General features: G+C 39.2%; 1 pseudogene; it reads right to left on the bottom strand.

The window, feature by feature from the left end:
* LOC102875864 overlaps positions 1–9,838 on the bottom strand; it is a 22,034-nt pseudogene extending 12,196 nt beyond the window's left edge.
* Positions 9,839–10,615: the final 777 nt, after the last annotated feature.

The following is a 10,615-nucleotide window of genomic DNA, read 5'->3' on the forward strand; positions in this document are numbered from 1 at the left end:
ATTTTTTTCTTTTTAAAAATATATTTTAATTATGGGTTTATAGAAAAGTTAGATTTACATTCATTCATTGTTGCACATTTTACCCCCCCTTTTTTTCCTTAGTCTCAATTTTCCTTTTTATTTTTAAGAAGTCTGTTTTTTCATTTTAAACGTTTCTCATACTAGGTTATTACTCCCCCAGTTTTTAAAAAATATTCACTCATTGCTGGACAATTATTTCCCTCTCCTGCACCCTCTCCCCAGTCCTCTTTGCAATGTACCTCTTATTCTGGCCTGTTGTTGTTCATATAATGCCTAATCATATATTCCTTTTAAACAATTCTTTCTTTCTTTTGTTCCAATGCAATGTTTATTATCTAGCCAACTTATTCTATTTTCCTCCCAACATCCCAAGTCAGACCTGCTTTATAATAGTGATGCTATGCAGCATTTGTCCTTATGACTGAGATATTTCACTTAGCATGAAGTCTTTTGGAGTCACCCATGTTGTGTAATGTTTTACGAGTTCATTGTTTTTCAGTGCTGTGTAGTAATCCATTGTATATCACAGTTTTTCTGTTTGTTTGTTGATAGGTACATGGGTTGCTTCCTAGTTTTAATGAACTCTGGTGACTTAGTGGTAAGGTATTACAGTAAGGACTTATGTTACCAACCCAAAGGCACATGGTTTGCATACACCAGCTTCTCCACAGGAGAAACATGGAAAGATGGACAATCTTATCCCATATAATTGATTTATTTCCTCTGAAAGGGGCAATCTGACTCAACAGTATATAACAGCAATAATAGTTTTAAGAATAAAGCCTGGGGAATAAACAGAGTGGTGAAGTGGTTAAATGGCTGCAAATTTAAAGGTTAGTGATTCAAACCCACTAGATATTCCATGTAAGAAAGATGAAGAAACTTTGGGAATACTTTGGACAATTAGACTACAGGATCATTTTCAATTTCAAAATGACTCAATGAGTTTTTGGTTTTATAGGGTATATAATCCTTTTGATATATTTATTCTACTCTTATACAATAAATAAACGGCACCAATTGGGTCTATTGCCCTAGTCTATAAGGAGTTGAGTTGCTAACCTCAGGACCAAGCTTCTCTAGGTGTTTGAATCCACTGGTAGCTCTGAGGGTGATTACAGCCTCAGAAGCCCAATGGAGGTTTCAACTCAACAACAATGAGTTTTTATACATTAAAATTTTTCCTTCTCTTGGCCTTTATTTGTATCTCCTTTAAAAAATATTCTTGGGTTTCTTTTTATAAATTTTTTACTATTGCTGTCTTTCAACAAATACATTTATTTGCATATATTAAAAATTGTTGATATTTAGACTTTTTTATAAACTCATTTTTCCTGGATTTTGCCTTGTTTTTGTATTAGTACCCACATGCATGTGTGTGTGTGTGTGTGTGTGTGTGTGTGTTAAAAAATTCCCAATACTTTACTGTCTCCAAAAGCTGCTGGATGATCAGTTAGAACTCTGATGCAACTCTACAGCAATGACTTTAATTCTTTTTTAAAAAGTACCTTGAAATATTACATCATCCACCTTGAAAATGCATGTTCTCATCCTCTTTGGTGTAGTCCGTAGGGAATTGCCTTGTTACTCCAAAGGTGGTACCTCTCTGGTAGTTCAAATCTACCAGACTCTGAGTCGGAGAAAGATGAACAATCTGAAAAGCATCTGAAAGATAGCCTTCTGAAAACCACAGGGCAGGGAAGTCAGAAATGAGTCAATTACAGCTCAAATGCAATGGGAATTTTGAATTCTTAAGCTTATTATTTCCTAGAATTACATACTCTTTCATCAAGAGATGTGAGAGATATCTATATTGCACCGTCATCATGATCTCAAATGTGCTCAGCCCCTTTGTTACATACAGTCACTGTGTCAATCCATCTTAAAAGTCTTCCTCTCTTTCATGGACCCTCCACCTTTTGTACAATGATGTCTCTTTCCAAGGACTGGCTCCTCCTCACAACGTACTCAAAGTATATGAGACCAAGTTTTGACTTCTTAATTCTACAGAGCATTCTAGTTACACTTTTCCCCAAATTGGCTTGTTTATTCTTCTGGCAATATTCATTATTCTTCACTAACACAATTCAAAGGCATTGCTTCTTCTGTCCTTATGTACTGTCCAACTTTTAGATGTACCTAAGCAACTGAAAATACAAAGGTTTGATCAGGCACATATTAGTTTTAAACTGACATCCTTGCTCTTTAGCTCTTAGGAGAGGTCCTTGAGAGCAGATTTCCCCATGCAACACATCTTTTGACTTATTGACTGCTAGTACCAAAAATGTTGATTATGGATTAAAAAAAAAATGAAAGCATAGAAAGCTTCAATCTTTTCTCCATTTATCATTATATTACCTACTGGCCTACTAGTAAGCATTTTTGTTTCCTTAGTGTTGAGATATTGAAGGCTGTAATCTTTGATCTTCCACAGTAAGTGCTTCAGATCCTCTTCACTTTCTTCAGGTAAGGCTATGTTGTTGACATAATGCAGGTTGTTGATGTGTCTTCCTCTGATTCTGATGCCACATTCTGCAGCATGTAGTCCAGCTTCTCAAATTATTTACTCCACAAACAGTTGAGTAGGTTTGAAAATACAACCCTGACACATATCTTTCCTGATTTTAAATCATATTTTGCTTTGTCTTCTTTAACTATTTTTGAGAAACTTCTGTTCATCTCTCTTAGGCATTTCTACTCTTTACTTGATGTCAGATAGGTACTGGCTAAAAGTAAAGAATACCCAAAGAATATTTATTTCTGCTTTATTGACTATGCAAAAACATTTGTGTGGATCATAATATGTTATGGCTAACATTGAGAAGAATGGGAATCCCAGAACACTTAACTGTGCTCATGAAAAACCTATATGAAGACGAAGAGACTATTCTGTGAACAGAGCACAACACAAGGTTTAAAATTAAGAGAGGAGTGTGTCAGAGTTGTATTCTCTCTCTGTACCTATACAATCGGTATGCTGAGCAAATGATTTAAGAAAATGAACTCCATGAAGAAGAATATGGCCTCAAGACTGGAGGAAGACTCATCAGTAACCTTTGGTATGCTGATGACACACCCTTGCTTGCTAAAAGTGAGGAGGACTTGAAGCACTTGTTGCAGAATATTAAAAAACAACAACAACCCAACAAAACAAAAATCACCACCAAAACAAAAAAAAAACCAGCCTTCAATATTGATTGCATCAAGAAAATAAAACTTCTTACCATTAGACAGGTAATATCATAATAGAGGGAGAAAAGACTAAAACTGTTGACAACTTCATCTTGGAGTGACAGAAAATTTGGCACCAGCAGTCATAAAATTAACCAGGAGATGTATTACACTGAGAAAGTCTGCAGTCAGGGAACTCTACAAATTATTGAGGAGCAATGATGTTAGTTTAGTTTGAGGACTAAGGTGCAACCAATTCAGAGCACAGTCTTTTTAATCACTTGCTATGCATCGGAGAGCTAGACAATGAATAAAGATGACAGAAGAAGAATTGATGACTTTGAGCTATGGTGTACTGTGAAGAGTACTGAACATCCCATGGACTGCCAAAAGAACAAACATATATAGCTTCGAGAAAATGTAGACAGAGTGCTCATTGGAGGCAAAGACGGTAAAACTTTGTCTCTCATACTTCAGGCATGTTACTAGAAGGGGCTATTCCTTGGAGAGGGACATTATGCTTGGAAAACAGAGTATCAGTGAAAGAGAGGAAGCCCCTCAACCAGGTAGATTGACACAGTGACTGCCACAATGGGTTCTAGTGTGTCAGGAAGTATGATAATGGCATGGAATAGGACAGGGTTCAGATCTGTTGTTCCTAGGGTCGCCATGGTCATACTCAACTACTTTTATTTTGGCCGTCTCTACATTCTAAGACAAGTTTTAGGGTAGTTTTCTCTGACATCTGTTTTGGTATGTCCTTTTTTGTCTTTATACTACTGACTGTTTTCACAGATGTTAAGATTACAGCCTTGGAAAATGATAGACGATCATTATGTGTTAGAAACCACTTAATGCCAGCAAGTTTTTGTTTTCAGCTGAATATGTGGTAAAGCTTCTTTTGTTCAAGGAAAATAGTTTCAATATGCTCTCACACTTCAATGATCAATAGATTGAAAAGAAAATTCCTGATTCTAATATTATATCTTTCAAATGGTATACATATCTCTGCACATTCTGAAACTGCTCAAATTGAGAAGTATAATCTGTTCTTTGTTCCTGAAATCCATTGCTGTCAAGTTAGAACTGAATCATAGGTGGATCTACCATTGGGTTTCTGAGGCTATAAATCATAGGGTGACAGAATGCCCATATTTCTTCTAAGGAGAGCTAGTGATTGAAATAACCAGAGAAGCTAGGCCTTTGTGTTAACAGGGACTATATCACTGAGTTTTTGACAAAATTTCCTTGTTTTGAGTATTCATAAATTTCATAAATTTTTGTTTTCTGTATTCTCAGTGTGTTTGGGTTTTTTGTTTGTTTTTTATAAAATTGGCATTTTTGCTCCTGTGTACTGCATAGTATTCCACTGTGTGTACGTACCATAATTTCTCAATCCAGTCATTGTGGTTGAACATTTGGGTTGTTTCCATGTTCTTGCAATGGTGAATAATGCTGCTGTGAACATTGGTGTGCAAATCTGTTTGGACCTCAGTTTTCATTTTCTTGGGATATATTCCAAGCAGTGGAATAGCTGAGTCTATGGAATTTCTATGTTCAGCTTTCTGAGGAAACACCAAACTGACTGCCAGAGTGGTTATACCATTTTACAATCCCACCAGCAGTGTATAAGAGTTCCTATCTCACCACATCCTCTCCAACATTTATTACTTGCTGTCCTGTTAAACTTTGCCACTGCTACCGGAGTGAGATGGTATCTCATTGTGGTTTTCATTTACATCTGTCTTATTGCTGTTTATTTTGAGCATTTCTTCATGTGTCAGTTCATTACCTAACTTGAGAGAGACTACAGAGCATTATGCTAAGTGAACTAACTCATTCCCATAAGGACAAATTCTGTATAAGACCATTATTGTAGAAATAATTAACTAGAAAAATGTATTTTATGATCTAAGGGGCACAGCGGTGAGAATGGGTGGGGGCTATAATCCAACGACTGCAAAATTTGATGGGTGGAGGAAGAGGTGGCTTAAGGAAATGGGAAAGATTCAGTGTGAAAAACAATGTATATGGAATGTGTTAGTAAAACCCCCCAATTTTTTTTTTAAATAAAATTGACAATGTTAATTTTTCTTTGTCTAGAAATGTATTTTATTGTTCTGTACCATCAAGTCAGAAGCAAACCATAGCTGACCCTCTGGAGTATTTTCAGATGCAGTTAATTACAAGGGAGAAGATTACCCATCATTCTCCCGTGGGGCAGCTGGTGGACTCAAACTGAATACCTTCAGGATTGCAGCACAGCATCTTACCACTAGGCCATCAGGGCTCCTTGAAATGTATTTTAAGATTATAGTTTATGAAATTAATCTTCATTATTACTGTAAATATTTCTGTTGTCTAATATTTGTCTTTTTAAAATAAAAATTATTATTTTCTTTAGCAGAGAGAAAGTATTTCAACTATATAGATTTCATTCTCTTTGTTCTTTTTATTAAACTATTTATTTTAATGAAAGTTTACATAGACTTTCAATTTCCATTCAATCATTGTTGAACACTTTCCTCCCAACCCACCCTTCCCTCCCAATTCACTCTTCTCTTTGAAAAGTAAAAGAAAAAGTCTTTCATTGTTATACAATCCCTCTCACCAAGTCCACTCTTCATCTATATTCTTATGCAATCCACAGGACAAACTCAAACATGAGCTTTTGAATGGTCAATGAAACACAGATAGTCATTCCTCTAGTACTCTCTGCCTTCAGCCAAGATCCATCTAACTTTGATTTTAATGTACCCAATGCACAGCTTCTTCTAAACCCAGCCTGCACATTTGGCAGTCCTCAGTTGACGTGCTCTTTCAGTAGTTTTTGGTTAATTTTCAGCAGGATCTTACTTGCATGTGATATTAATGATATTGTTCGATAATTTCTACACTCTGTCAGGTCACCTTTTGATGAAATGGAATGATTATGGACATCTTCTTGTCAGTTTGCCAGGTGGTTGTCCTCCAGATTTCTTGGTACAACCTGGTGAACGTGTCCAAGGCAGCATCTGTTTGTTGGAAATATATCAATTGGAATGCTATAAATTTCTGGGGCCTTGGTTTTTTGCCAATTCCTTCAGAGCAGCTTGAACTTTCTCCTTCATTATCAAAGGCTCTTGATCATATTATGTTTCATGAAATTTTTCTATGTTAGCCAGTTCTTTCTGGTATAGTGACTCTGTGTACTCCTTCCATCATCTTTTAATGCTTCCTGGGTCATTTAGCATTATGCCTACAGCATCTTTAAGTATTGCAACTCAAGGCTTGAATTTATTCTTTAATTCCTTCAGCTTAAGAAGTGCTGAGTGAGTTTGGCCCTTGATTATGCTCAACACTCATAAATGACCAGGCTTCTCTTGGAGAACTTGAAAAAAGGAAAACAAATTATTAGCTGGTGACCCAGAACTTTTATTCCAAAGATCTGGGCATAAAATGGTAGGTGAGCATAATTTTTATACGGAGTCTACACTAAGATGAAAGCAGGATTGCAGAAACAGAATGGTGAGGATTTCTAGGGTGGTGATTGCTTGAGGAATGAGGGCTGGAGGAAGGGGCACTCCATAGGAATGAGGAAGTACATGGGGTGGGGATAGTACACTGGGTTTCTTTTTTTTCTGTTTTTTGATGGGTTTTTTTTGTTTATTTTTTATTATATGTGGCATATTTATTCTTAACTGGTTTCTCATTTCAAGGGCTAAAATTCATAAATTCATAAACTTCACTTTCATTCCACCCTTTTGATGTCTATATTTTGATTACTCGTAGGCATCATTCAAATTTGGTTTGTTTCATCAGTATTATTGTTGTTGTTAAGTGTCATTGAGTCATAGGCGACTCATAGTGATCCTATGAACAAAAGTCCTCAACACTTGTGTGACTTTCAACCTTTCTCCAGGTTCATAGGATTTCTGGAGGCAAGCTATTATGGAAGTGGGTGCCACTCCTGCTTCCAAGATTGTTTTAATTGGGGAGCTCCATCAAACACTGTCTACCAAGGATAACCACACAGTGTTTAGCTTCACAGCAACCACAAGTTACTGCTGTACAGCAAGTGCAGTATTATTATTATTATTACTACTACTACTACTACTATTATTATTATTATTATATGTATCTATGTCGTGGTTGAGTTGTGTACCAGCCATCCAGAACTGACCCATAGCTGACCCTCAAGTGGATTTTCAGAGGTAGTTAATCCCCAGGAAGAGATTGCCCATCATTCTCCTCTGGAACAACCAGTAGATTCAAACTGCATGCCTTCGAGTTTCCAGGTGAGCATAATTCGTGGCCGCATGTTCCAGGTACACTATCACGCACAGTGGTTTTCTTTAAAATATTTGAGATGCTAGATGGGTTACTAGGCCTCAAATTTGCCCTATGAGTAAAAGAAGGAAGTGAGGAAGTAAGGGAGAATTAGTCCAAAACTTAATTTTTGGCACCAGTTCTAATCGGGAGGAGTTACATTAGCGAATACTAAGAAAAATAAAAATAATAATATTGAAAATTAGTGACACATAAGAAGGGGTAGAGCAGAGATAGGCTCAGGGTTCATTTATTGTATTTCTCAACCTTTGGCCGTGAGTAGACCATTCAGCTTCTTCGTCTGACTGGAGCAGAACTTGATGATCCTCTAGTTTAGGCTGTGCATTGGCTAGTCAGCTTCTGGTACTATGATTAGAGAACAGCTGCAGTCTTTTCAGCAAATGGCTCTTGTCTGAGGATCAGTTTGAGTTGGTTTGAGTGAGCCTGGCTGGTAATCCACTTAGGGATGACTGGGGCGTGAGCTTCTTTTACTTGGGAGTTATGGATCTGTGGGATGTGTCCTGTAACTTTAGCAGAAGTTGGAGTTACCAATATCACAGTATGGAGTCAAATCCTGCTGGCTTTAAGGGTTCATGTTTCCAGTTTTTGACTCACACTTTCAGCTAGAAATGTTGGACTGAGTTTCCTAAGGGGAACTGATGTCTATTTAGTACGGCATGCTGTATGTTTATGAGGGCAGTTCCTAGGCCTTGGAGTTCTTCACTGGATATTTGTTGACCTAGGGTAGTGGGATCATGCGTGAACTGTCTCACTAGGACTTGGGACAGGGTGTGCCTCCCAAACAATATTTCAAAGGGGGAATATCCACTAGGGCCCAGGGTGCACTGGGCTCAGAGGAGGCCAAAGGGCAAGATTTGTGGCATTTTAAGTCCATATTTCTGGCTAAACTTTCCTACTGTTCCCTTTAGGGTCTGGTCCAGGCACTCTGCTTTCCCTAAGCTCTGACTGAGGGTGGTAGGCTGAATGTAAGTTCCACTTTATTTTTAAGAGGATAATTAACTGTTGGACTACCTGTGCTATAAAAGACATTGTCACTTTCTATAGTAAGGAGCATTCTATACAGGAGGATGATTTTACCGAGCTACTGAGTCACCTCTTGGGCCTTTGGTATTGTCTGACCCTGATCGGCTGTTCTCCTGGCTTGAGTTTGACTATAATTGGTGCTTGGTTGAACTGCAAGTCCTGGGGGTGAGTGCTTGGACTGAATGGAGCCTCTACTTCTCTTCTTGAGGAACCATAAGGGCCATGACCAAGTGTTTTGTGTCTATGAATAGGATCCTCTGGCACAAAGGTGATTCTTGCCCCTGTTTGGATAGATCTTGACCCAGGAGAGGCAAAGAACAATCAGGAACATAGAGGAACCTATGCACCACTTGATGTCTTCCCCAGCTAGTAGGTTCAGGGTTGGCACAAAGCTTATGTGGTGGTCTGCCCAGTGGCCCTGACAACCGTGACACTGTCTTTGCTGAGAGGAACTACTGGAGTGTTAACCACTGAAAAGTCAGCTCCACCATCAGCAAGGAAATTAACAGTCTGCTCCCTGACTTGGACTCAGACTGTGGGCTTGTGGGGGCCAAAGTTGTAGGAGTCCAGTTACCTTCAGTCTGTGTCATCTTCCACAAGGCCTACAAAGTGAGGTTATTTTCATCTTGAGTGCTTCTGCTTTTTGGGATACTTGCAGTATGTATATCAATCAGGCTGCAGTGATGCAGTGTGCCCACGTGAGGTCCTCCTTTCTAGCAGCTGGTGACTTTCTCAACCTCTTTGCTCTGATTGTTGAACACCTTATTGGCTAGTTCCAGTAACTGGGTGATGTTCTTACTGGCAAAGCCTTCTAGCCGCTGGAGTTGTTGCCTGATATCAAGAGCTCATTGGGCCATGAATGCAGAGTTGACAAGGAGCTGTGGATCTGGGGATTCCAGATCTATTAGGGTGTAGACGTGATATACCTCACAGAGCTGCTCATCGTAGTCTCCTGGACATTTTTATTGGCTTTTGCAGAACTGAGGCATGTTTTAGACACATTCATGAGCTTCCATCTTGCAAAGTGGACTCCTTGCAAAAAAGGCCCCTTGATACTGAGTCAGGGCAGCTTGTCTTTTTGGGGAGTGGACGTTCCAGTTTGGGCAAGTATCTGGGAATGCTGAGGCTGCCCAATGGGAAGATTGCGTGCTCTGTGAGGTGTTTGTAGGTACTTTTGAGCCTCCAGGGTGATACATGTTCTTTCTTCTGTATTAAAGAGGGTGATGAGAAACTGGCAGTAGTCATCCCAGTTGGGGACGTGGGTCTGAACTATTGAATAAACCAGTTCAGTCATGGCGTGGGGCTTTTTTTTTTTTGGTTATGTGCCGTTGAGTATCCCACAACTCATAGCAACCCTATGTACAATAGCTCTGCACCCTTTCCTATCCTGAACCAGTCTCACTGACTCCAACAAACCTACTCCCATTACGCCAATTACTGTGTCAATTCATCTCATCTGGCTTCTTCCTCTCCTACATTGTCCCTCCATCCTTCCAAGCATGATGTCCTTCTCCAAGATCTGGTCATGTGCCCAAAGTATGTGAGATGGAGCTTCAAAATCCTTGCCTTCAAGAGAAACTTGATTTCACCTTCTCCAAGACAGATCTTTTTCCAGTTGAGAAGGTCAGAGGTGCTGAAGAACAGGTAGTACACTGTGGGTTGTACCTGTACCATTGTCCAAGTAGGTTGTACAGTCACGGTGGCCTGGTGTATTGGACAGGAAAATGTCTGATGAGTTGAGACAGATGACTAAACTCAGTAGAGAGGCAGCCAGGCTGGAAATGATCAGTTTGGTGCAAGCCATGGGATCACCTAAAAGATTTGGTGCTGGGAGTGGCGAGTAGACTGAAGTCAGTGGTGTGACCACGGGAACAGACTGCCACAGCTGGTGACTGAGGGCTGTAAGGTGGCAGAAATAGTTCTTCTTCAGGGATCTTTTGTCATGTTTGGCTTTTCTTCTAGGTGATGAAAATCTCTGTCCCTGCATAGTGGAACAATACCAGGCCCTTGGAGGCAAGTAGCGGGCTAAGTCAGCCAAGAATCTATGTAATGGAATTGACTGTGATGACCA

Source organism: Elephantulus edwardii, unplaced genomic scaffold (assembly GCF_000299155.1).
Source record: "Elephantulus edwardii isolate Elephantulus edwardi_28Jun2011 unplaced genomic scaffold, EleEdw1.0 scaffold00016, whole genome shotgun sequence".
Classification (NCBI taxonomy): domain Eukaryota; kingdom Metazoa; phylum Chordata; class Mammalia; order Macroscelidea; family Macroscelididae; genus Elephantulus; species Elephantulus edwardii.